General features: G+C 34.7%; 2 pseudogenes; both read left to right on the forward strand.

Moving 5' to 3' along the window:
* The first annotated feature begins 10,627 nt into the window (after positions 1–10,627).
* LOC140956076 (uncharacterized) lies at positions 10,628–11,327 on the forward strand (annotated as a pseudogene).
* Positions 11,328–11,396: 69 nt separating this feature from the next.
* On the forward strand, positions 11,397–13,497 carry LOC140956077 (uncharacterized; annotated as a pseudogene).
* The last annotated feature ends 11,623 nt before the right edge of the window (positions 13,498–25,120 follow it).

Raw genomic sequence — 25,120 nt, forward strand, 5'->3', positions numbered from 1 at the left:
CCTATCTTGGAAGGCAAATGAGTTCTTCATAACTCATATATTGTGGTAAAAAATACTCTCAATTAAAAGTAATTAAAATCTAAAATAATCCTTTAAAGTTTCTAGTCAACTCTTGGAATTTAAATACTAGCCTACTTATAAATCCAACATTTATACTAAGATGTTGTTTGTTAATTTTTATGAATTAAATTTTTAGAGTTATTGAAATATTGGTCCAAATCCTTAGGGAATTTTATAAACTTGAAGTAAATTTCAAAAGATGCAAAGGAAAATCTACATAGGTATATTTCTAAAACCGTGCTAATTGTTTTTTCCTCCTTTTTATAAATAAAAATGAAAGTTTTATAAGGATTGAACCATAGATTATAAGGGGAAACATGATATATTGAAAATACAATAAAGTTGTGTATTAAGAAATTTTATATCCATTCGGCAACATCTAAAGATAACGTACAATGATCATTTATCTTAGGTTGATTTTTTGAATAATAAAAATGGTTAATACACAACAAAAAGTGCAAGGACAAATATTATAGCTTAAAAGTATTTTGCACATAATGAAAATAAAGTTATGTATTAAGCTATTTTATTATCCATTCAACAGGATCTATAGATAACACATAATGATAGTTCATTTATTAATCGATTTTATTATCCAATCAACAAGATCTAAGGATATTGTCCAATGACAATTCATTTATCATCACATGTTTTTTTTTTTGGATAGTAAAAATAATTCATACTCAAAAATAATTACAAGGAAAACTATGATAACTTGAAAATATTTTACACATAATGAAAATAAAATAGCTTATTAAGAAAATTTATTATCCATTCAATTAGATCTAAAGTTAACGTTTGGTGATGGTTCATTTATCATGGGTTGATTTTTGAATAATAAAAAAATACATAATCAAATCAAAACAATCACAAGGACAAATAAGCATGTATACTACATAGTCTACACGCATAGAAATTTACACCAAGACAAAACAATTACATCTTAGATAACCTTATTGCAACACGTCTTCCTAACTCCATCATGAGATACTAATTCCAACCTTATTCCATCTCAAAAATTAAATTATTTGATGGTTGTATACCCTTGAGATAGCCATACAATTGTGTGATTCCCAACACTTCGAATATTTTACAAAAAAATGCAAAAACACATTTGAATAATAAAATAAAAAGGGAAAAGACATATTTACCCCTAGAATATACAAGAAACTAGCCAGAATAGTGGCGATGTGTGGCTTACACATGCTTGTTAAGTGGACATGATTATGGTTTGTGGATCCATGCTACATTGATAAGGGAGGCGATTGAATAGCTAGATTAGGTATTCATTTTTCTCATCTTCCTTTCCATGTTGGTGGTAAAGTCCACAACTATTCTAGGACAACAAACCAAATAAGAAAAGTATTAGTTTCTTGTTTTTTTTTTCTTTGCCAGTGTGAGAGGACCAGTAGGCTATTTTGTAGAGAAACACAAGTTATGATGGTTGTCGTGTGCTCAAGTGAAGGAGACCTGGTGGATAGGGGAAGTTTGGTTATGTTGCTCAGTTGTGGTGGATAGTTTGGCTAGAAACAGAGGTGATGGCGTGAAGGCTAAGAGAGATGAGAGGGAAATGGGTGGTGACTATTTGAGAAGAGGGTTTTCTAGCATTTTTTTTAATAATTTTTTATTCTTTTCTTTTATTTTGCTTTTTCATCTCTCTTTTTGCAGAATCTTGGACTTTGCCTCTATCTTTTTTTTACTTTTTTTTTATTATTATTATTAACCCTTCTCTCAATTTTCTCTCTCTTTTCCAAAAAAAATTCCTCCCTCTAAAATTTCCTTCCCCTTTCATTATATGGGGTCAAGCTCTATTTATATCCCTTTGTTTTTATTCCCTCTTTTATTGTCTTTTTTTCTACCATTTTCAACACTTTTATTTTTTCCATATGTATCCCCTTATCTCTTAGTGTTGACCTTTGGATCATATATTTATATTTTTATATATTTTGATGATAACAATTATATAGAAAATGAACTAACATTGTCTTGTTGGGAATAAGTTTAAACATGTTTATTCAAAGAACATATCGAAAAGCAAAATGGAAAGAAGTCCAAGAATAAAGCAAGTGAAGTGATGCAACCATATTATTCGATAGTTTCACCCACATTTAACTAGTGTTTTTCCCATGTTTTATATATAAAATGCATGTTTTATATTCTTTGTTTTATGTTTTGAAGTCACTTTTGGATGAAAGATGCAAAAAGTAAATTGGAGGAATTTGACAGATTTGACCTTCAGTTGATGTTTTGTGCAGAGCGTGAGTTCTAAAGGTCTAAATGAAGTGATTCCAATGGCATTAAAAAGCTAACATTCATACCTTTCTGGACATCTAAGGAAAGAAAATAAAATAAGGAAGAGCATGGAAATTGTAGCCTTCAAAGTCAAATCTTACAATCTGCCAATGTTGACTTTCGGCCATTTTGATTTATATATCTTGAGCTATAGAAGTCCAATTGATGCAAACTCATTTTTTTTTGGATTTCTAACTCAAATACCTATCCACATACCAAATTTAAGCAACAAAAGATCTCATGTGAGGGATATATGATTTTTCTAAGATGGCAAATGAATTCTGCCAACAAACAGGTTTTGTGAAGAAATGAGTCCAAATTATGTCCGGAAGCATCCAAATTAACATCTAAGTTTTTATTTCAACAATTTTTCTCCTCTAAGTCAAAGCTTAAAGATTTCATGCAAGGCTATTTTTCCTTTTTTAGAAAAAATAGTTATTGAAGTATATAAATGTAAATTGTCTACTTAAAGGAGGACTACTTTGTAAAATTGAGACTAGGGTTTCCTAGAATATAAGAAGAATGAGAGGAGAGAAGAGGAGAGGAAAAGGGCCAACCAAGAGAGAAAAACACCCCCTTTCTCTAAGAAACCTGAAATCATACATTCCCACTTCTTTTTTATTAGTTGTTCAATAAACATGTAAGGCAAAACTACTTTTCTTGGTTGCAAGGACACATAAACCTTCAGATTTTAAGAACTGTAAGATCTATTTTACATTTTCTTTCCAGTTTATATGATGAATAAATATGTTTGTTCTCCCATGCTTATTTCATATGATTATTTATTTTAATTGTTAGAGCAGACTCTAAGTTATTATTGTGAACAATCTATTGCTAAGTTTGTTATCAAAACCAGAGATGTGGTATATAAACTTATGAAGCAATTGAGATTAATAATCGTGGCGGATCCAAATTAGTAATCTTAGGGAGAACATTCAATAGATGTCATCAAACATGGACTGCTAATACGATCAAAAGATTGATGTCTTATTCCAAGTGCAGGAGTGTCAAAGTAATAAATAATATGGTAAGACCGAGGTCGAACTATAGGGAGGTGAACTATATAAAATTATAAATAACAAATGAAAAGGAGTTGAAAAGAACTTTTGAGATGTGATATTGATATGAGTATTAATCAAAGATAAAAGTAATTGTCAAGGTTAGAGGATCCACTAAATTAGAAATAAGTATAGTATAAACTCTTTTTATTAATAAACTAGAAACCACACACAAAGGAGCTTCCAATCGGATGATTTATCCTTAATAGTTAATTATAAATTTTTAACATGATCATATTAATTATCTTATTTTAGTAACACCAAACTTTTAAATATTGTCAGGAATTCATGATGTTAACTTATGTTAACAACAAATCAAGTTCCTTTTCATATCACATGTATAGATTATACCATATCGTTGGCTATGAAAGTGTCAAGCATTTGTTGTACCAAGTGTTATACAACACAAATCTAGGTTAACCATTTAACAAGCAAGGTATTAAGAATTAGTAAGATAAAAAAAATAAGACGTGTTAATAACAAACTTACTAAAGACCAAATTGGAGTTCATGCTAAGGGAAAACATGATGAGAAAGAACAACAACATGTTTGTAGTGATGATGAGTTTGAAACAATGTTTGGTATGAGTACTTGCAAGTCTAAGGTAGAAGATCTACTGCAGAATATTGAAAGTAAAGTGCATTATATATGAGAGGATGTGCGTCGTATATGCGATACATAAACGAACATAAGATATGATGGCTAATCTACTCTCTCGCTATCCACCACCTTAGATCTTGTACTAACTATACATTTGTTTGTCATATTTTTAATGTATTTGTATTTTATCTTTAAATGTGTAATGAATATTAAAACTTTTGAAGATTATTTAATGATTTCAGATTCATTCTCTTTATTTTTTATATTATTTCTCTTATTGTTTTTCACTGATGACAATAAGGGAGAGAATATAGAATATAGATATAATCAAATATGAAGAGAATATAACCATTGTAAAACTATATGAAAAAAGGGGGAGAAATACAAACTATAGAATGGTTATAATTGTTAAATTTTTTGGGACATTATATTGCAAAATATAAGGGGATAATTATTTTTTATATATCTATATTATACATTAATTGTTGTTGTTAAAAACAGGAGATTATTGACCTTTGGGTCATATATTCAAATTCTTATATATTTTGATGCTAACAATTAAATAGAAAATGAACTAATATTGTATTGTTGAGAATAAGTTTAAATAGGTTTATTCGAAGAATATATTGATAAGTAAAATGGAAAGAATTCCAAGAACAAAGTAAGTGAAGATGATGTGAACCTCTTAATCATATGATCAAGCAATTCTCAACAAAGATGATACTTCCCTAAGAAAGCCAAAAATCAGGTTTGAGAAGGTGACACAATGAAAACCTGTCATAAGGTATCAACATTATTGGAATTGAATTGAATGATGCCAAAAGGTCAGTTATATCTTGATAAGTCAGATTTGATCTTTGTCCTCTCAAAAATAATGTGTTACATCACGTAGAACACAAGTTTATTTCATAAATTCATGGCTCCCTGCTTTTTTAGCATACAAAACACTTATATAATGCTTCAAATAACCCTAATGTATCCCCATATGTGCGCTTATTTGAGCTCACTTACAAAATTAACTCAAATAAGTAATAATAAACAAAAACTAAGAAGAAAATAATAAAAATCCAAAATTAATATTCTAGATATGCTAGAATCAGATTTGTCACCCCTAAGAAGTCTCAAATAGACTAGGAAATCTAATCTGAATGTGGAATTAATTATGAAGTCTTCTTATCTTATTGTGCTTGGTTTTCTTGTTTTATGTGGACAATTAATGAAGAAAATCTCTATTTTTTAAACTTGCCAATTTAGTTTCCTTCCTAGACTAGAAGAATCATTAATTAATCTTTCCTAACTTAGGAAATTAGATATGCAACTCCTTTAGCATCCTTCCTAGACTAGAAGAATCATTAATTAATCTTTCCTAACTTAGGAAATTAGATATGCAACTCCTTTAGCATCCTTTGTTGATAAATATTCTCCTAAATAATAGGAAAAATAATGAACAAAATTTCCTTGAATTTTTGGAGAATATTTTACTGATTTAAGTCCTAGTAGAATTAGGAAATCAACCCCAAACAAATTTGATATGATCCTAATATCTTAGTTTAACCCAAGCCAATTTGGATCTCATGTGGCCCAAACCCATATTTATTAATAGGGACTAATCAAACCTTAAAATACACTCAAAATAAACTTTCTTGCTGCCAAAAAACATGTTATAGTTACTTAGCCTGTCCTAATCTAACCAAATTACCCACCAAAAAAATTAGGTTCGAACCCATCTTCCATAAGAAACTCAATCTTAATCGAATGCATCCTAGGTAAAAACCTATCATGAAAAACTCAAGGCTAAACCATATACTAAACTATATCAACAACCAATCTCAAACACATAACCAAATTCTTACTATAAGGAATGCCAAGGTTGAATCTGAATCGAATCAGAAGACTTAGAATTAAGTATTCATTCTTTAATGCAATGTGTATAACTATTTATATCTTATCTTGATAGGACAATTAAAATAAACTCACATCACTATTGCATGCATTAATAGGATTGATATTAGTTCAAGAATTCTCCACGTAGAAATCTATTAAAAATAAAATTTACAAGAAGCAAACCAGCCTATTTAGTGATACCAAATGAACTAGTTGACCAGTTGTTCATCAAATGATTGAACACTTGAGAATTTTGCAGGAACCGGTTGACCGATTTTGCTTGACCAATCTGAACCAATATCATCCTATTCAGTTGTCAATGGCATTCCAACGACTAATAAATGACTGGTTTTCTTTTTAATAACTTATAAGTAGCTCTCTTATTGTAGAAACAAAAGAGAACAAGAAACATATATAATATAGAGACTATTTTCAAGTGAAAAAAAGAGAGAGAAATCATCAGTCCCGTACCATACTTTAAGTTGTGCTAAATTGAACCTTCATATTCAAGCACTATAGTATTCATTCTAATACTCAATACACTTAAACCATAGTTATTAGTTTCTTTAACCCGACTTTGGGGGTTGGGTCAAGAGCCATTGGTCATACGGTTATAGGGTTCGTATACCCGAATCAAAATCCGTAAAAATTAAAAATATATATTTTAAATTTTAATATTTTCATATGAAAAAAATAAGGAAACAATATTCATGTGAAATAACTATACATGTTAAAAATAATGAAGTTTTAAAAGATTATTCCAATTTCAAAAAGTTTGTATCCTACATTTTGATTAATATTACTTATTGTTAGTATATTATCTTTTTAGTTAAGTTGTTAGTATTTTAAATCCAAAAAGGTTTTTTATTTTCCACATTGAAAAACATATTGTTTTCTTGTGATATAGAGTATATATACTAAAGGGCTTTTAAAATCCCCACATTAAAAATAAAAACATTATTCTAGTATTTTATTTTAGTGAACTTTGAAAAGGGTTAATAACCAACTAAAAATATTAAAAAACAGAGGGGTCTCTAGCTAGGAAAAAAAGAACACATGTAAAAAAAAATTGGGTCTCAACCGGGGTTATGCCAGGTCGTTGGGTCAATGGTCAACAAGGTTTCGTCAAGTTTTGCTTATCCCAGTCTTTTGCTTTACTGCTGGGCTAGTCTAGCCACCGACGTCGGCTTTTGGGTCAACCTGTCGGAGCCGATCCACCGATTTAATAACTATGACTTAAACACCTTCAAATATCCTAAAGTACTATTAAGTGAGTTATGAAAGATACAAGCTTCATTTGTAACTATCCACTATTTGAGAGAGTTTTTATTGTAAACAAATACCAAAAATTGTAAAACCTTTGAGAGTTGGGTCACAAAATCTTCTTGGCATTTTGGTAAGAGAAATATTACCAAGAAAAAATCTTGAAACATAATATCTTTAAAATGGCAAAAAATCTTGGAGAAGGTGTATCTCCAAGTGGATAAAAATCTTGAAGAAGGGTTTTTCTTGAAGTAGTGAAGAAAAAGCTTAGTGTGGAATTCATTTAAAGGACATTATAAGATGATATGGTGTTTGGACACTAAAAGGTGTGAATATTGGCTTGTCGATCCCATTTTAAAAAACAAGTTTTGCGCAATTTTCTCTTTCTTACCTATTTATTTTTTAAGGGCACTTTTAATTATATTTCGTTGGTTATTGTGTTTATTATATTTAATTTAATTTAAATTGCAGATTATTTGTTTGTATTAGTAGAAACAGTCTAATTCACCCCCCTTAAATGTAATTGTTGCCTTAATCTTCGAACAAATATGGTTACTTATATATTAGATTTAACTTTAATGTTTATTTGATTTCTCCTTTTCTTTTCTTTTTATCATTCCACTCACAAGAATGTTTTTTTCCTTCTCTTTTTTTTTAAAATCCATCACATCAAGATATGAATATGATATTGAAAGTGTCAAACATTTTGAAATGTCATAAATAGACCTAAATAGTAATTTTTCGCACCCGACATCACAATAAAAACTTTTTTTAAAAATTGAAAAAATAATAGATATTTGGCACCTTATTATCTTATAGGAGTAAATGTCTTTTTTTTAGGGAATCGATTTATTAGTAATCTTGGTTACTTACAAACCTAAAACTAATCTCTTACAAAGATTGTATGATAATGGATTGAATATGCTAGAGGGAAGATATTATAACCCCTAAAGCATCCCTCCCTTAAGAGGATGCATTGATACTTTCGATCTTAAAATTCTAATGGTTGTTTGCTTTGGTTTATAATATTTTTGACTCTTAGCGTTAGTAAATATTGGGATTCATATTCTTAACTATGACGTCAATAAATACCCAGGATTGATATTTTTCTAACTCTAGTATTAATAAATACTAGAGTTGATATTTCTTACTATAACATCAACAAATACCAAGGTTGATACTCGTCATGAATATACTTACCGTGAATAATCCTGATTTGAATTCTAAAATGGTTATTAGATTCGAGAAATGGCCAGTAATTGGGCTTTGACCGTGAGAAGGGAAAAAAAATTGGACTTTGGCATTTTTATTAAAAACTTGTCTCATTTATTTTATATAAGGAATGGTTTATGTTTTTTTTTTTTTTTGGTAGCCTAATAGGCCATTTTATTTGGGCAAGTTTGAATAAGCTTTATAAATTTATTATAAAGCCCACATGCATGCAAAATAGTTTTGTATGGAGAGGATGCTTGGTGTTGTGAGAGAGAGGTTGTTGGTCATCGTGAGTGGAGGTGATTGTCTCGGAATTTTATGGGTATGTGATGGTGAGAAAGAGGGCTATCATTTTTTCACCACACTAGAAATTCGACGAAAACTAACAAAATTACTGATGAATAATTCTGTCAGTCAATTGCGGTGATAATTACCGACGGCTACTATTTCCATCTATAATCAGTCGGTATATACGAATAAAAAGTATTTCAAGCGGTATATACAACGGAATTAAAACGAAATATTTAGAATTAAAAAATGTTCGCCTGACGTGGAAGTTTTTGTGAGTGATTTTATTGAGGGAAATCACCGAGGGATTCAAACCAGGATCTCCAATACAGTGACGTGACCAATTCACCTTCAGAACCACTAATAAAAAGAGTTCGTTGGTATTCCATCGGCAAAAGTGAATATATCACCAATTTGCCTCCCCTCCCTCCCTTAATTTCTTCCTTCTTCCTCATCCCAAATCTCTCCCCAAACTGCAAACAACACCCAAAAAAAAATCCCCCTCTTCTTCAACACAAGTCAATATTTCTTTAAGTTTTGTGGTGCACAAAATCCGTATTTTGATTATTGTGGATTTTATCATTTTTTGTAAGTAATCTATCTTTTTTAATTTTAACATTTAAATGTCAATTTTATTGCTTTTTTTTTTTTATTTTTTTGTATATATATTTTGTTTGTGTATGTACATTGTTTTTATTTCTCAAACAAACTCGTAGTATATGTAATGCCATAATTTTGTACTTGTTATGGTTTTGTTTTAGATTTTGTAAAATTGCATTTGTTTGTAAAACTGTTGAAACTTTGTTTGAATTTTCCCAAATTACATGTTTTGTTGTAATGTTTTGTAAATTTATATGTATAAAATTGTTATGGACGTTGATAATTGATAATGAATATTTATGAGAAGTTGTAAATTAGCTTGTTGGATAATCTTGAGGTGAACTAATATTTTTGTAAATTTATTTACCTAACATAGTTAATTAATACATGTTGTCATCAATAATTTTATAGAGGTTCGATAAAAGTCATGGATGATCATTTATGGATGTAATCAAGATTCACCCCAAGGATTGCGGAGGATGGATTATTGTAACGGGGTTTCAAGGTTTTATAAAATTTCACAACATCTATTCCCAGAAATTTTTACTGGAGGTGGTATTAGGTGTCTATGCAGAAAGTGTCAAAATAAATAATTATCTACATCCGGATTGTTGTAATGATGCATCTTCTACTCAAAGGGTTTATTGAAGAATTACATGTGTTAGTATGCACACGGAGAACTAATTTGTTTGTAATAAGAGCATGGGAGAAATGGTGGTTGGGTCAATTTCTAGTGCTAGCAACATGTATGGAGTTGCAAAATGACAACAGTAATCCCGTTACCGAAATATGGTCTATGGATGCAATCAGAATGAATCAAGGTAATGTCAATCAGAATGAATCAAGGTAATGTCAGTCAATGTCTAACGTAGAAAAAGAACCTAATGTAGATGCAACTTAAGTTTTTTGATTGTTTAGAAAGATTCTAACAAATCATTATGTGGATGGTTGCACGAACCATAATAAATTATTGACTATAGCTAGGTGTTCATCATTAAGTCAAATCACGAGTTGAGTGAGGCCGGTTATGACAAAATTATCAAATGGGAGACCTGAAGGGAATAAGCTGAAAGAGAACTGCTATGCTGCAAAGCCCATAATGAAATCCCTTGGTTTTAGGAATACTAGAAAATTAACATGTGACTAACTTCTATATGTTATACTACATTGAAAATGCTGAGCTGTACCGAGTTGCATGACATGTGGCATTCCCATTACAAAAACTAGAACTGGCAAGGAAAAAAACTCTCGTGGCATATAAAAAACTTTGATACTTTCCAAGCACACATAGATTATAGAGTTTATTCATGTCACCAAGGACTATTGAGCACATGACATCGCACTAATCACGTGATGTAGTTGATGGAGTGATGGTGCATCTTTCTAACGACGGAACATGAAAACACTTTAACGGTGTGCATCCTTAGTTTTCATCTGAATCAAGAAATATGTGTCTTAAGTTGTGTACAGACGGATTCAACCCATTCGATTCATTTGTTGCTCCTTATTCTTATTGGCCGGTCATACTCACGGTTTATAACTTGCCACCAGGGATGTGTATATGGTCGGAGTTCATGTTTTTATATACTATCATACTTGATCTGAGCAGCCCTGGCTAGAATATAGATGTTTGTCTTCGACCATTGATTAATGAGTTGACGCAATTATGGTCCTCTGGAGTTTTGACTTATGATATATCAAGAAAATAAAATTTTGTTATGAGGGTGGCTTTGATATGGACTATTAATGATTTTCCAGCTTATGGTTTTTGGTTGAAGCACGTATGAAAACTAGCATATCCATACTACATTGAAAACAATAAGGCATTTACGCTAACTTATGGAGGTAAAGCTTCTTTTTTTTTACTATCACCATCGTTTCATGCCACCGGATCATAGGTACAAAAGGAATAGAAAGGATTTCTTTGTTGGCAGAGTTGAAAAGGATGTTGCACCCCTACGTCTTTCTTGTGAAGAATTGCATGATGTTGTATTAGAGTACAATGACATTGTGTTTGGTCTCCAATCAGGTAAACAGAAGTTCCCTGGTTTTGATTTGACCCACAATTAGGTAAAACAAAGTATCTTTTTGGAGCTTTTTTATTGGAAAACCAATCTCCTCCGCTATAATCTTGACGTCATGCATATAGAAAAGAACGTGTTTGAGAACATTTTCAACACTGTCATAGATATAAAGGGGAAAACAAAGGACAACATCAAGACTAGATTGGATATAGCTTTGTTCTGTAACCGTAAAAATATAGAGTTGGTTTGTGATGGGCCACAGGTCGCAAAACCAAGAGCAAGCTCTGTGTTAGAGAAAAATGCACAACTACTAGTCTATAAATGACTTAAGAGTCTGTGTTTTCCCGATGGACATACCTCAAACATATCAAGGAATGCAGATTGTATGGAATGAAGAGTCATGACAGCCATATATTTATGCAAACACTTATTCCATTAGCTTATCATGATTTGTTGCCAAAAAGGATATAGGGTGCACTCATGGAGATCACTTATTTCTTTAGAGATATATGCTCCAACAAGTTGAATGTTGATCACATTGAGAGGCTTGAAACAAATATCATCGAGACACTACGCAAACTTGAGATGATATTCCATTCATAATTTTTTGACTCAATGGAGCATCTCCCCATACATTTACCATTTCAGGAAAAAGTTTGAGGACTGGTCCAATATAGATGGATGTATCCATTCAAACGATTAGATATTATAGCTGCAATGTAATTCACATGTAAAATTATTTTCTTTGTTTTTCTTAATTGAAAATATTTGATTAATTCAATTCAGGTACTTGTTCAATCTTAAGAAAAAAGGTTAAGAACAAGGTGCATGTTGAGGCTTTGATAAGTGAGGCCTATATTATTGAGAATATCTCAACATTTATCTCGTACTATTTCAAACCTCATTTGAGAACGAGAATCAATCGCGTTCCACGGCACGATGATGCTGGTAAAGTGCCTTCCAGTGGGAAGTTGTCAATATTCTCCAATCATGGATGACCCACACCTAAAAATACCATAAGGGGAAGATATTTATTGAAAATAGAATTCAGACAAGCACCCAATTATGTTCTATTTAACTATGATTAGTTGAGAACTTTTATTCAGTAAGTATATGTACTACTAATTTAACTTTGTTAAGAATGTCCTATTTATATATTGTAATATCATAAACTTATATAATTTGGAACAACCTTGCAGGTAACATCAATAATATTTACTGTCCAATAACTCACAGCAGACCGAATCCCAAATCTTTCAATTACGAGATGAATAATTTGCCACGTGGTTCAGAACACATGTAAGTACTATCACAAACTCATTATCTCTTGCAAAGTTACTATATGTCATTACAAAATTCTAGTTTACTGTTCATTGTTGTATATTATATACAAGGTTTGTCAAATGAAAAGGAGTGCTACTAAGTATATTATATACAAGGTTTGTCAAATGGGAAGGAGTGCTGCTAAGTCATTGTCTCCATTAAGCCTGGGCCCTGAAAGAAAAGTTAAGTGCTACAACATGTATTTTGTCAATGGATATGTGTTCCATACTAAAGAATACAGGCATTGAAGAAAGACATACAATAACGGTGTTTGTGTTAAGGGATCGACTTGTAGTGAGTTAGAAGTTGACTACTATGGTAGATTAGAAGAGGTCATCGAACTGCAATATCATAGCGAGCATAATAGAGTGTTTTTATTCAAAAGCTATTGATATGACACCACTAACAAAGAAATCAGAGTTGATCCTCACTATGATCTGGTTGAAATCAACTTAAAAGCTCGATTCCACAATGTAAACAATGTCTTTGTTATTGCGAAGCAATTTCAACAAGTGTACTACACATATACCCCTTCCTTTAGAAAGGATCGATCATGAGTTGATTGGTTATTCATTTTAAAATGAAACCAGGGGTTGTATCTCGAGGTTGTTCAGGATAAGAACGAAGACATAAGTGTGCGAGATGAAGTCTTTCAAGTTAGTGAGTTGGTTGAACCATATCGAGTTGCTCATTCGATTGACTTGGAAGAAAATTCAAATTTTCATGTTTTTAATGATAGTCTTGTTGATGTTGATGCAGCGGAGTTGAATGTTGCTATGAGCTCTGGCAGACAAGCAAATGTCGATCAAGATGATGATAATATCCATATTGAGGATTGTGATGAAGCTGATGACTATTCAATTGACGATGAAGAAGAAGAAAATTCTAACTAACTATCAGAATGAAGCAATGTGTAAAGCTTTTTTTTTTTAATGTAATATATATTATGGATGACATTTTGTAACACGAAATATTTATTTTATAAGTCATGACTGTTGTTATTATTTTGTGCAATGGGCAATTTGTAATTTAAGTATTTGCAGGAAGATAAATATGCAATACAAACATAATCTTTCATGCACGGTGCACAATCAGCGACATCTATACCGACAGATTACACGTCCGTCAGCATTTCATAGAGAGTTGAAAAATATTTACTAGAAATGGCACAATTACCAACGACTATACAAACAAATATAGTCCGTCAACATTTGTTGGCGGTCTAAAATTTCCGACAAAATCACCGACGAATGGTGCGAATTCCAAAAGGTGGGTATTAATGCATCTCTGACCGCATGTAATTGCCGACGGACTATGAAAATCATGGAGGGCCATTTTAAAAATTTAGTGCGAAATTCAAAATTTATTGATAGATTTTTGAAAATTTACCGACGGAATAAATAAAAAAAAATATTAATTATATATGTTTTCGGTGAGTCTGTCGGTAAAACTGCGCTGTAAATCCCAGCGACTGACCCTTCAGTTCATTTTTCCCTTGCTTTGTTTTTTCATTTCCTTCCAAACTTTGATTTTTTCCCTCTAATTTCCTTCAAGAGTTTTGTTTTTTTGGCTTGTAATCTATAGTTCAATCTTCATCAAATTGAAAGGTATGTATTTCCATTTAATATGCTTAATGATTTTATTTTTTTTGTTTGTTTTAGTTATTGTTATTTTTGTTGTGTTTTTTGTTTTAGTATATTTTTATAATGTAGATAAAGTCGTGAAATAAACACATTATTAAGGTCAGCATTTTTCATTCCTAAAGTATATAATTTTTTTTATTTGTTTAATATATTTTATTGTTTGTATTTCCATCATAATTGAATACTTTGTTGAATTTTAATTGTTATTGTAGAATTTACCTTGTAATTAGTGATTGAATATATAGGAATAAATTTAATTATTGTATCTCAATTTTACTTTATTATAGCATGATATGTGTTTAATTATTTTTATTGATTTTAATTGTTATTTGTTCAATATTTACGGGTTTGAAAACTTTGGGTAGTCTCTAGTATAGGGGAGGTGCTGCCAAATCATTTTTTAAGAATCAGATTTAATTATGTAATTATTCGTATAAAATTGTGTAAATGCGTAGAATGAAATCAATAACTCATCGCTCACATATGGTCGCAGCTAGTTCTTCTAGTAGTAAGGATTACATGTCCTTAGGTGCCGATCAAGAAGAGGCACCTGTACCGACTCGCGATGCAGCCTCTTCCAGCACGGTTTCATAGCATAGAGGTGGTGTTCCTTCACAGCGGAATCAATTCACCTACAAGTACGAGGCACATTGGAAGGACAACCTTTCAATGTAAGTTTGTTTTGGTTTTTTTTTTTTAAATTATAACATAATTTATGAACAACTAATTGTCGCACGTGTGCGGCGGCGCGGCGATCGTCCACCCCAACCCTTCATGAGGGTGTGGTATGTTGTCTATTTGGCATGGAAAATATGGTGAGACAAGGAGTTCTTTGTCTCTAAGCTAAAAATGGACTGGGAGTCGCCACCTAGTATTCTGGTTACTAGGAACCCTTACTGGTCTTTAGAGATCAGGTACGGAGACTGGTTGCGTAAAGGGAAGGTATTAGCACCCCAACTACGCCCTACCTAAGGTAGGCTGCATTGTTTTGTCTAATAAAATCTAAGTCATGTTGTGGTTTCCTATTGTCCAAAATATGCATTACATGTAATGTCATACCCCGGGTTCTATTGTCCAAACAAAAAAAGAATTAAATATCTGGAATACGCATTACGTGTAATGTCATACCCCAGGTTTTATTGTCCAAAAAAAAAGAATTAAATATCCGGAATATGCATTACGTGTAAAGTCATACCCCGGATATTAAGAGACAAACAAAATAAAATTTTTGTTGTTTTTGAAATATTGGCCAATATTCTCTTGACTTTAATAAACTGGTTATTAAAGCCAAAATGCATGCTAAAATATATTTTTTGGTGTATGAAAAATACAATATGAATTTTTAGCTTTGAGACACTTGGCCGTATGCACAAAAACATTTTTTTCTCTTTTTTTCAATTTTTTTGTATTTTTGGAAGTTTTTTTTTTTTTTACGAAAACCGGGTATTTAAAAATCAGATTTTTGTATTTTTAACAACATAAAAAAAAAATACCACCAAATATTAATCAAAATGACATAAAAATTACATGGAAAAATAAAATGCTGAAAAAAAATATTTTTTTTTTGAAATGGGCCGGATCAGGCCCAAATATATGGGCTGGGCCGAACCTGGCCCAAAGAATGGGTTAGCTACTGTGCACATAGTAACCGGGTTACTATGTGCACAGTAACCAGAGAATTAATCTGCAGGTTACTGTGCACATGCACAGTAACCGTGAATTAATTAGCGAGTTACTGTGCACAGCACAGTAACTCGCTAATTAATCTTCATCTGCTGCAGAACGTAAACGTTCTGCATGCAGATGAAGCTCAACCAAAAAAAACGACGGGCAAGGCTACCTGGAGCGGTGGTGATGTTGGCAGCAACTGATGTGGCAGGGGTGACGGCGGCGGAACTGGCTGTTCGCGGTGGCCGGCGGTGCTGTTTTCCTCTCTCTCTCTCCTCTGTTTTACTCTCCTCTCTGCTTCTTCTTCTTCTTCGCTCTCTCTCCCTTCTCTTCTCTTTCTTCTCTCTGTCTCTCCCCTATTTATAGCCCGTGAGCATGTGTTTTTTTTTTTTTTTTTTTTTTTTTCATCGTGGGGTCATGCGGCGGCTGGTCGGGCGTTGCTGTCCAGGCGTGCCTCCCTCAGTTTCGGCGGTGCGGTAGGCGGTCGGCCAATGTCTTCAGTCGGTGGGCTAGAGGGACCGGCGGTTGGTGGGCTGGAGGGACCAACGCCATTAAATATACATCTTTTTTCCTTCTTTACTGCTGTATGTTAGGCGGGGAAGAAAGGGGAACAGTGCCGTTCAAAACGGCACCGTTTAGCCCTTTTCTGTTTTTTTTTTTTTTTTTTTTTTTTTTGCATGGGCTGGTTACTGTGCACACAGTAACCGGGTTACTGTGTGTACAGTAACCAGAGAATTAATCTACGGTTACTGCGACCAGTACTGCGCACTTTTTTTTTTTTTTTTTTTTGTATTTATTATTTTTTTATGGGGACCCAAAAATGGGTTACAACAGTTGCCCCCCTCTTTACAATGCTTACGGAGCAAAGATTTGTGCATAGTAAGTGTTGTAAAGAAAAAAAACATTGGTCTTCCGAAACTGGTCGTCTCAAAATTTGATTGACCTAAAATTTCAATCGGACCCAAAGTCCTGTGTATGCTTGGGCTAAACTGAGATTCCTTTCGCCAATCCCCTTTAACCCGAAAAAAAAGAAAGAATGTGAAGTGTGGTCTCATGGTAATGGGTGACCTACCCAGATATAAAACATGGAGAATTGGTCGCATTGTAATGGGTGACCTACCCAGAAAAATGTTGGTGAGGGCTCAAAGGCGCACTCAAAAGGAGGTGAGGGCTCAAAGGCGCACTCACAAGGAGGTGAGGGCTCGAAGGCGCACTTAAAAGGAGATAGGGTTAGAAAACGCACTACCAATAGGGATGAGGGCTCAAAGGCGCACTCAAAATGGAGGTGAGGGCTCGAAGGCGCACTCAAAAGGAGGTAGGGTTAGAAAACACACTACCAAAGGGATGAGGGCTCAAAGGCGTACTCAAAATGGATGTGAGGGCTCAAAGGCGCACTCAAAAGGAGGTAGGGTTAGAAAACGCACTACCGAAGGGATGAGGGCTCAAAGGCGCACTCAAAATGGAGGTGAGGGCTCGAAGGCGCACTCAAAAGGAGGTAGGGTTAGAAAACGCACTACCGAAGGGATGAGGGCTTAAAGGCGCACTCAAAATGGAGGTGAGGGCTCAAAGGCGCACTCAAAAATGGAGGTGAGGGCTCAAAGGCGCACTCAAAAGGAGGTAGGGTTAGAAAACGCACTACCGAAGGGATGAGGGCTCAAAGGCGCACTCAAAATGGAGGTAAGGGCTCAAAGGCGCACTCACAAGGAGGTAGGGGTAGAAAACGCACTACCAAAGGGATGAGGGCTCAAAGGCGCACTCAAAATGGAGGTGAGGGCTCGAAGGCGCACTCAAAAGGAGGTAGGGTTAGAAAACGCACTACCAAAGGGATGAGGGCTCAAAGGCGCACTCAAAATGGAGGTGAGGGCTCGAAGGCGCACTCAAAAGGAGGTAGGGTTAGAAAACGCACTACCAAAGGGATGAGGGCTCAAAGGCGCACTCAAAATGGAGGTGAGGGCTCGAAGGCGCACTCAAAAGGAGGTAGGGTTAGAAAACGCACTACCGAAGGGATGAGGGCTCAAAGGCGCACTCAAAATGGAGGTGAGGGCTCGAAGGCGCACTCAAAAGGAGGTAGGGTTAGAAAACGCACTACCAAAGGGATGAGGGCTCAAAGGCGCACTCAAAATGGAGGTGTGGGCTCAAAGGCACACTCAAAAGGAGGTGAGGGCTCAAAGGCGCACTCAAACGGAGGTAGGGTTAGAAAACGCACTACCGAAGGGATGAGGGCTCAAAGGCGCACTCAAAATGGAGGTGAGGGCTCGAAGGCGCACTCAAAATGGAGGTGAGGGCTCGAAGGCGCACTCAAAAGGAGGTAGGGTTAGAAAACGCACTACCAAAGGGATGTTGAAACAATGATTGTCAATGTTGAAAAGCAAATGCATTATGATTGATATGCATGTATACTTACCTGAGAAATATAGGCCCCCATTTCTTCATGGTGTCTTTGTTTTCTCTCAAAAGTTGTGGTGTTGGTAGTAAACTTCGATGGCTTTTCCACTTTTGCTTACTCGGGTTACATATTGTGATCTTGACCTCTGGGAAGAGTTTGATGTCATCATACATCTTTGTCCTTCACCGTTTATCTCAAGAGTTGCCAATTTTGCCCGACATTTTCTTTAGAAAAGGAATCATGGAGCCAGCCCTACCATGTGTATTTGATTGCCCCCCAGCTTGATCATGCCCCCCAAGTGTTCAACTTGGGTTTGGTTTGGGGTGAGGATATGTGAAAGTAAATTTGGGTTTTTTGTACAATGAAATGTTTTCATGCAAAATTTTTGGAACTTCCAAGTTATTCCAATCACAAAAATTATTTTGACATTGGTTCAAAATAAACTTGTTCTAAAAAATTCAAGTGATTCCTATGGACAGGTTTCTTGAAGTGATGAAAGATTTTTGCTTTTGGTTAAAGATGAAGATGACATCTGGTTGGTCACAAAAGGTTTAAATGTCAATTTGAGGGTTATTGAGAACCGAATTGATTCAAAGCATTTATTTTATTTGCATGAATAATGATTTGACTCGCATGAGAAAGCATTCCATACCGATCCAGATTGCTTGCCTTTGATCGGAAAGGGCTTGATTAGGCACGTAATGTAGGCTTGGGCTTTTGGTTATGAAGAAAATGATATATGTAGGCTCAAAAGGTGTTTAAGGGACTTTAAGACTAAGGATCACAAGTGCTTATATCCCAAACTCTTTTGTTCATACATTCCTGGACCTTATAATTGATTTGTAAAATGGTCCACGGTGCCCCCCAGTATTGGGCTTGGGCTCTCTCTTTGTTTTTGTTTTCTTCATTTGATTTTGAGCATCATTGCATTTGCTTTGTTTTTTTGCTCAAAATTTTTGGATCCTTTGGATTTTTCTTCATGCCCCCCTAGCTTTGTATGGGCACCTTTGATGATTGAGAATTTTCTTTTATGCCCCCCAGTATTGTTTGGGCACTTTCATTGTTGAAGACTTTTTCATGCCCCCAAGAGGTATTTGGGCACTTTCAATCATTATGGATTTTTTTGCACTTGCCCCCCAGTGTAGAGGTGTGATCCTAGCCAGGGTTATTTTTCAAGAAAAATTTATTAGGCTCAAAAGGGGACTGCAAATGATATATTTCAGCTTTGTGAAAGGATTATCAAAGATGGCCTTTCTTCATCTCAAATGCATGCATTTAGGATCGGTAAGCCTTGCTTTCATGCGAGTATGCAATGTGATTTCTCATTATTCATGCAAATAAAACCCAGCTTTTGAAGTCACTTCATAGTGTTGTTTGTCTTTATTGTCTTTTTTTCTTTCAAGTTTTCTAGGTATATGTGTACCTATTTAAGGAATCACTTGAATTTTCAAAATGCATTTGTTTTGGACAAATATCAACACGATTTTTGTTTTTGTACTCACTTTGGAGGTCCCAAAAAAAAAAATATCCTTGAAAACATATGAGATTAATGTATGGGTTTGGAAGAAAGGAACACCAAAGGATTCTTCATGTTGTAGTGTTGTGAGCAAAGTTGCGCTCAAAATGTTATTTACATGTAATAACAACAAAGAAGAGTGTGATGTGAACACAAGAAAACACATGATCTTATTTCATAAGAGAAGCTCATTAACAGAGAAAGTCTTATTCAAAAGCATTAAAAAAAAAGCAATAACAAGGCAGGCTTCCTTCATCTATTTTGGCGAATCTGTCCATAGGCAAACTCCTCTCAAAAGCTCTGCGTAGAGGACTCAAAGACAATGCGGAACAACACCATGGTCAAAAGTTGAGTTCTACAAAATTCAAGCTATCATGCTGGACCATTGATGCTTTCCAATTCCCCAAACATTCCATCCTAATCTGCTTCAAGCATGATTAGGCAACGGGTTCGTATTCACATTGGGGGCATCTTCCAATTCTATCCACCCAGCCTTGATTAATTGCAGAAGCTTTCTCTTAAAGGCGTTGCAAGTATAGATGCTATGCCCAGTAATACCGGCATGGTATTCACAATTGAGTTCTGGCTTGTACCAATTAGGATAAGGTGGCTGCAAAGGTGTTAGAGGTTCTGGTGCTATTTGACCAATGCTCAATAGCTTTTGATACATCTCATTCAGGGGTAACGGTAGTGGAGGTAGTTGTTCTTGAACCCTTTGGAAATTTCCAATTTGGCTTTTGGCTTGAAAGTTTTGGGGTTCAAGTTTTTTGATGTTGGCAATTTGGGATGGAGTACGGTAATTTTGGGATGTATTTTTTCTACTCATGTAGCCATCTTCAACATGGTGAACCTCTTTTCTTTCGAAGCCTCTTTTCTCGGTTGGTGCAGCAATTCTACCACTCTTGACACCTTGCTCTATACGTTCACACACTATCACAGCATCAGTGAATTGTTGGGCTGAACTACCCATCATATGTTCGTAATATGGTGCTTTAAGTGTGTTGGCAAATAAAGAGACCATCTCTTTGTCCAGAAGTGGGGGATGTACTTGAGCAGCTAATTCTCGCCATCTTTGAGCATATTCCCTTATGCTTTCTTTATCCTTTTTCTCTATATTGGACAAACTGGTTCTGTCGGGCGCAATGTCCATGTTGTACTTGTATTGCTTTACGAAAGCATCCACAAGATCTTTCCAGTTGTGAATTTTTGTGTTATCCAATCTCATGTACCAACTCAAAGTTGCCCCACTTAAACTGTCTTGGAAAAAGTGCATTAGTAGTTTTTCATCATGTACTACCTCAGCCATTTTATTGCAGTAGGACCTGAGATGGGTCATGGGGCATTGTGTTCCACTGTATTTGATGAATTCAGGAACACGAAATTTCTTTGGGATAACCACATTTGGGACCAAACACATCTCTGCTGCCCGTACCGGGTCATATAAGTCTGATCCTTCAATGGCTTTGAGTCTGGCTTCCAACGCCTCTATCTTAGCTTGATCAATGCTATCAGATGACTTAGCCTTGTGGGACTCATTAGCAGATGCCTTCACGACTATTGGGGATGGTGCCGGTGTTGTTGACTGCACAAATGTTGGATTTTGCTGAGGTTCTTGACCATGTTCGCTCATTCTTTCCTCAGGCTGAACTGTAGTAGGAGCCGGATCAAAGGTGATCGGTCGATTAGAAGGACCTTCATCAGAGGTATTTCTTAATGTTTGCTTGAGTAAGCTAGTGAGGTGAGCCACACTTATTTTCAGAGACTCCAACTCTTCGTGCAAATAGGCCTCACGTTGAGCACGCTCTTCATTTTCCATGTTTCTCGCTCGAAGTCGGGTGTTGTAGACTTTTTGGGGACCTATATTTCAATCTGTCATGTATGCATGTTAAATGTATGAACATGTAATATATATGATGAACTTGCCCTTCGAGGGGTGACAAATGATTGTAATTGTTGCATAACGAAACAAGAAGCTTGATTCTTGCCCAAACTCTACAATGAAAATTTTTGGAGTGACGATCATGAGTTCAAAATGCTTCAAGAAGGGTTTTCCCGTATGCAAATAATGACAGCACTACAAACAAGGACAAGTTTTATTATGTGAACATGGGTATGTTGGCTATTCAGTCTCTAAAAAAGGGTCTCTTGCTGTCCCAGTGATCACCCTCGTGGAGGCAATATGGGGGCTTGTAGGTAATGAGATGGCATGTGTACCAACTGTTACCAGTCTAAGCACTCAACGAAGAGTTGGGGTTTACACAAACTTAAACCTTGACTAAAAGTCGTAAGGTAAGCTGCTAGTCCCCCTCCTAACCTGAAGCTTGTGTGTGCTTTAAAAAAAGTAACTATGTGATGCATGAGATAAATATATATAAAAATTAAAGCGCACAACTAAATATGAACAAATATATAAAGAAAATGCATATTTAAAAATAAACACGCAAACCACAACAAAAAAACACAATCATCAGACAAAAACAAAGCTTAGTCCACAAAGTCCCCAGCGGAGTCGCCATTCTGTCGCACGTGTGCGGCGGCGCGGCGATCGTCCACCCCAACCCTTCATGAGGGTGTGGTATGTTGTCTATTTGGCATGGAAAATATGGTGAGACAAGGAGTTCTTTGTCTCTAAGCTAAAAATGGACTGGGAGTCGCCACCTAGTATTCTGGTTACTAGGAACCCTTACTGGTCTTTAGAGATCAGGTACGGAGACTGGTTGCGTAAAGGGAAGGTATTAGCACCCCAACTACGCCCTACCTAAGGTAGGCTGCATTGTTTTGTCTAATAAAATCTAAGTCATGTTGTGGTTTCCTATTGTCCAAAATATGCATTACATGTAATGTCATACCCCGGGTTCTATTGTCCAAACAAAAAAAAGAATTAAATATCTGGAATACGCATTACGTGTAATGTCATACCCCAGGTTTTATTGTCCAAAAAAAAGAATTAAATATCCGGAATATGCATTACGTGTAAAGTCATACCCCGGATATTAAGAGACAAACAAAATAAAATTTTTGTTGTTTTTGAAATATTGGCCAATATTCTCTTGACTTTAATAAACTGGTTATTAAAGCCAAAATGCATGCTAAAATATATTTTTTGGTGTATGAAAAATACAATATGAATTTTTAGCTTTGAGACACTTGGCCGTATGCACAAAAACATTTTTTTTCTCTTTTTTTCAATTTTTTTGTATTTTTGGAAGTTTTTTTTTTTTTACGAAAACCGGGTATTTTAAAAATCAGATTTTTGTATTTTTAACAACATAAAAAAAAAATACCACCAAATATTAATCAAAATGACATAAAAATTACATGGAAAAATAAAATGCTGAAAAAAAATATTTTTTTTTGAAATGGGCCGGATCAGGCCCAAATATATGGGCTGGGCCGAACCTGGCCCAAAGAATGGGTTAGCTACTGTGCACATAGTAACCGGGTTACTATGTGCACAGTAACCAGAGAATTAATCTGCAGGTTACTGTGCACATGCACAGTAACCGTGAATTAATTAGCGAGTTACTGTGCACAGCACAGTAACTCGCTAATTAATCTTCATCTGCTGCAGAACGTAAACGTTCTGCATGCAGATGAAGCTCAACCAAAAAAAAACGACGGGCAAGGCTACCTGGAGCGGTGGTGATGTTGGCAGCAACTGATGTGGCAGGGGTGACGGCGGCGGAACTGGCTGTTCGCGGTGGCCGGCGGTGCTGTTTTCCTCTCTCTCTCTCCTCTGTTTTACTCTCCTCTCTGCTTCTTCTTCTTCTTCGCTCTCTCTCCCTTCTCTTCTCTTTCTTCTCTCTGTCTCTCCCCTATTTATAGCCCGTGAGCATGTGTTTTTTTTTTTTTTTTTTTTTTTTTTTCATCGTGGGGTCATGCGGCGGCTGGTCGGGCGTTGCTGTCCAGGCGTGCCTCCCTCAGTTTCGGCGGTGCGGTAGGCGGTCGGCCAATGTCTTCAGTCGGTGGGCTAGAGGGACCGGCGGTTGGTGGGCTGGAGGGACCAACGCCATTAAATATACATCTTTTTTCCTTCTTTACTGCTGTATGTTAGGCGGGGAAGAAAGGGGAACAGTGCCGTTCAAAACGGCACCGTTTAGCCCTTTTCTGTTTTTTTTTTTTTTTTTTTTTTTGCATGGGCTGGTTACTGTGCACACAGTAACCGGGTTACTGTGTGTACAGTAACCAGAGAATTAATCTACGGTTACTGCGACCAGTACTGCGCACTTTTTTTTTTTTTTTTTTTTTTTTGTATTTATTATTTTTTTATGGGGACCCAAAAATGGGTTACAACACTAATCAATATTTCATCAATTTAATTAATTTTCAGGTTCACAAATATTGAGGCCGCCAAAGTAATATCATTGGTGTTTAAATCATCGATGGAGATTCTATTATTTCAATAGAGTCAAATTTCCATACATCCTGAATGGAAACCTTATATTGATGCATGGTTTGACAAATTTGAGGTTGGTGTTAATTTCTAATTTCCGGCTTACTTTTAATAAATTATTATTATAATTGTAAATAAATTGTTTATATACTAGAAATATTTGACTGGGATAGGGTGTTTGACAATGTTGTGAGGAATGCGTAGGAAAATCACTCGGCAACTACCAAAAACAATGCGAACTTTTTTATATAAAAAAATTATGTTTTAAAATCTAATTTGTCACTATTGAAGTAGGTTGTGTGATTTTGGTATGAAGCACTAAAAAGGCCAAAAAAAAAATACGAGAGATAACGACCTCCAAACAAGGGCGGAGCTAGGATTATTTATTAGGGGAGGCCATAATTAATATAATAAAATATAATATTTATTTTAATTTATTATGCATGAGTTGTAAAAAAAACATGTATAATTTAGTTTTATTCAAATAACTTACTACAAATATATAATGATCTTTGTATAAGGTAAAAGGTTCGTAGCAATATCAAATTGAGTCAAAAGCAACGAAGTTAATTTTCATCTTCATAATATATTCATCACTTTACTGTTGTTAGTCTTTATATCTAACAAATATAAAACATACAAAGTATATAAGAAACATTACCTAAAGCGAAGTATTATTTATGTTCGATAAACTTTGAAAGAAAGCAAAAAAATAATAAAGAATGATTCTCACTAATCAACACGGGTTCTTTGTAAACTGAAGTGCATTGGAGTTGCTCAACTATAACTTTAACATTACACATTGGAGTTGGTTCACTAGGTTGCAAGTTATCAATATTTTTTTTCAAAAAAAAAATCAAATTCTTTTTATTTTGTTTATGGTTCAACCTAAAATCAAAACATATATTGT

Source organism: Populus alba, chromosome 11, assembly GCF_005239225.2.
Source record: "Populus alba chromosome 11, ASM523922v2, whole genome shotgun sequence".
Lineage (NCBI taxonomy): Eukaryota > Viridiplantae > Streptophyta > Magnoliopsida > Malpighiales > Salicaceae > Populus > Populus alba.